The 3,688-nt window shown below is 38.5% G+C and overlaps 1 long non-coding RNA gene across 1 annotated transcript in view; it reads right to left on the bottom strand.

Annotated features, from left to right (window-relative positions):
- Positions 1-654: 654 nt before the first annotated feature.
- The window catches only part of LOC138166111 (uncharacterized), a 92,543-nt gene continuing 89,509 nt past the window's right edge, over positions 655-3,688 (bottom strand). The window contains exon 5 of the long non-coding RNA XR_011169534.1: positions 655-878. This is a non-coding gene — a long non-coding RNA (uncharacterized lncRNA). The remainder of the gene's footprint in view (positions 879-3,688) is intronic.

The following is a 3,688-nucleotide window of genomic DNA, read 5'->3' on the forward strand; positions in this document are numbered from 1 at the left end:
GGGGGGGGGGGGGGAGGAGGAGAGAGGGGGGAGATTTGATCCCTTTCTCCCCAACCTCCACCCAGGAATAATAATGGTGTTTTGCAGGAACAGCACATATCAAGAATGAGAGAGACTCCCCTGCTCACCCCCTCTCTTTCTGTTTCCTTCTCTGTGTGTATGTCAAAAACTAAAAATACTGAGAGAGCACTTTTCTCACCCTGTGGGTAATCTCAACTTCGAAAGTTCCCAAAATACATTCAGGCCTTCCAGAAGAAGATTAACTCAGCACTCTGGTTCTTAGAGCAGGAAGTTGGGGCTAGAAGCTTGGCCACTTTATTCTGGGCTATAAAACAAAATTGGGTAGGAAAGGTAAAAACGAGTAACAGCGGGAAATGGGTAGAAGGTTACACTGGGTTAGAATTATATCTAGCTGTTCCCTTAAATATTATTAGTCTGGAGGATGTGATTTTCAGATTCAAGCTAAACTTCTGATTATGGTTTCTTCATGGGAAAAGTAAGACCCAAGCTTTGTATCTAAGATTTGACCCTTTTTCCACTAAATACCAGTTATTTAATGAACACATACAACTTTAGCAAAGAAACACAATAATTCAAGTCAATAGCAAAAGAGAAGTCAGAGAAAGTATACATAGGAAAATATATACTGGACAATATAATGAAAAGGTTGTCCCATTGGGAGTGAGGAAACCCAACTTAACCAAGACAGAAAGTCCTGGGTCTCACCCAGGAAGAAACTCCCCAAGACTAATGTAGCAAGCCATGGATAGGGAAATGATGGAGACTGTCAGTTCCTCTCATGTCAGCTTCTTTCAGAATCTTATTCTTCCTTCAACAATTTAAAGTTGGATTGGCCTCTTCCTTCTCCTCTCTCAAAGCTGGAAGTCAGAAGTGACCAAAGTGATTACAGCGTCAAAGAATTTTGGAAGAATCAAAAAAATTTCAAAGAGAGCAGAGCTCACCTTTGTCTCACTCCTGTGAATTCTGCCTTTCCCCCACATAGGTGTGGGGCATTGATTTTCACCAATGAAAAGAGAGCCTCATACCAATGGGCTCTAGAATTTGGGTTACGGTATCTTATGCATTTTCTGTGATGAGCTCAATAAAGGTGATATGTATCTTGTTAAAAGGAAAATTCTTGGGGTAGCTAGGTGGCGTAGTGAATAGAGCACCAGCCCTGGAGTCAGGGGGACCTGAGTTCAAATTTGGCCTCAGACACAACATTATTATTATTATTATTATTATTATTATTATTATTATTATATAGCCGTGCCGCTTGGGGTGCTTGCTGCTACACCGTGTGACCTTGGCCAAGTCACTTAAACCTAATTGTCCTCCCCCCAAAAAAGTAAAATTCTTCATTTGGGCTTTCACCCTGATTAACAAGGCAAAACTCAGAACAAAGAACTAAAAGGACTTCATTAAACTACATCAAGTTAGCCACAAGCTGATGGGCTGATGGCTGGAAATCAGCAATGGCTTCAAAGTGGGGGCAGTTTTTATAGGTAACTTTAAGATAATCCAGATAGGTCCATCTCAGCAAAAGAGGGTCCTTGAATCTCCGTCCCTCACCCAAGGTAATAAGAACATGACAATTTGCAGGTAGGGAGTATAGCAAAGAGCCGATGATTTTAAAAAAAATTGCAGACTTCACGTCTCCTTCCCCAACACAGTGTGAGAAGGAGGGATGGGAACAATGGGTAACTGATTCAACATAACTTTCAAAAATCTGATTCCTAAATTTTATCTTGAGTGACTGTGTGGAAGTTGGAGACCAGGTTACCTACATTTGGGGAAATAGACAAAATTTACCTACTCTTTACTTTAAAGATTTTCCTAGAGAACCCTATGTGGGGAAAATAAGGCAAAGACAGAAAATTACTCTGGAGACAAATGCCAGTTTGTGTCTTGAGCCTTAGGGGACCCTAAGAGGACCTAGATATATAGAATATGTTTTCAACAAGTGACACATAGAACAAGTTTGAAAGCAGCTTTACACTTTGAATTTCTCACTGTCACCTTAATCTTTTCTCATTTAATAATAAATACAGTTCTTGGCTCCTATCTACAATGGGCATAATTTTCACCCATGAAGAGAAAAAAGAGGATCTGGTTTCTTTAAGCATGCATATCAACAGTACTATATGAATAACTGCCAATCAAAAAGAATAGTAATTGTCACCCAATAAGTAACTCATTCTAGTTTAGAGAGCTTAGCTGAATATAACTGCTTATAGTACAGTGTGTCTAGAGGTTAGCATAGTGGCTAGAATTCTGAATCTGCAGTTAGGAAGACTAAATTTGAATCCTTCCTCTGATACTTTCTAGCTGCATGACTCTGGGCAAGTCACTTAACTTCTGTCTGCTTTGGTTTCCTCATCTATAAAAGGAAGATAAAAATAGCACCTACTTCCCAGGGCATTTGAGCTAAAGTGATAATATTTGCAAGGCAATCCTTAAAGCTGCATATAAATGCTAACTAGCATTATTATTAATAACAGTATCTCAGATTGAATTTTACATAGTCTTCAAGTAGGTATAAAACTGATGTCACTTCTACATTATATATCCAAGACTGATCTTTTATATTTTCTTTAGCTTCAAAGATACCAATCAATGGGTCGCTTCAGAAAAGCAAAGGGAATAAGCATTAATTAAGCTCTAAACATCATGCTAAGTACCTTTCAAATATCACTTGATCCTCACAAAAACTCTATTAGTTAGGTGCTAGTATTACTTCTATTCATTATCCCCATTTTACAGGTGAGAAAACTAAGGCAAACAGAGTTAAGTTAAGTTAACACTAAGTGTTAAGTATCTGAGACCTGACTTGAATTCAGGTTCTCCTGACTCTAGGGCCAGTGCTCTATCCACTGCACCACCGAATCTCCCCTCCATATATTTTAGAAATGAGGCCTTTATCAGAGACACTGGTTGTCAGGGTCACATAGCTAGTAAGTACCTGAGGTTTAGATTTGAACTCAAGTTTTCCTGACTCACGGCCCTGTTCTCTGTCCACTGAGCCATCTAGCTAGCCTGGAACCTGAAATCCTAGGTTCACTTCCTGGCTTTTCCACTTACTTTTGCTTAATCTCTCTCAACCTCAGTTTCTAGCTATGTCAAGTGGTAATAGTAACACACAGCCTCCTCCATGGAATTTTTTTTGATAAAAGCAAATGTGGATAATAACTTGTTGAATAAATGTATAGTAATCACCATCATTATTTACTCATCTTTGTCCTTTGGATTTGTATTGTACTTTTATTGCTGCTATAATTCATATAAGCTAGGGAGCATTGGGAAAGGGTCCTTATCTCAACCCCCACTCCCAGTGGTAATTTTTTAAAATTTTATTTATTTATTTTTAGTTTTCCACATTCGGTTCCACAAGCTTTTGAGTTTTAAGTTTCCTCCGATTCCTTCCCTCTCCCCTCCCCAAGACAGCATGCAATCTAATATAGGCTCTACATTTACATTGATATTAAACATATTTTTACATTAATCATGTTGTAAAGAAGAATTAGAAACAATGGGATGAACCATTAGAAAGAAGAAACAAGAAGAGAGGGAGAGAAAGAAAGAAAGAAGAAAGGAAGGAAGGAAGGAAGGAAGGAAGGAAGGAAGGAAGGAAGGAAGGAAGGAAGAAAGAAAGAAAGAAAGAAAGAAAGAAAGAAAGAAAGAAAGAAAG

Source organism: Petaurus breviceps, unplaced genomic scaffold, assembly GCF_028583685.1.
Source record: "Petaurus breviceps papuanus isolate PSGF00001 unplaced genomic scaffold, PetGlider_PUasm1.0 220, whole genome shotgun sequence".
Classification (NCBI taxonomy): Eukaryota; Metazoa; Chordata; class Mammalia; order Diprotodontia; family Petauridae; genus Petaurus; species Petaurus breviceps.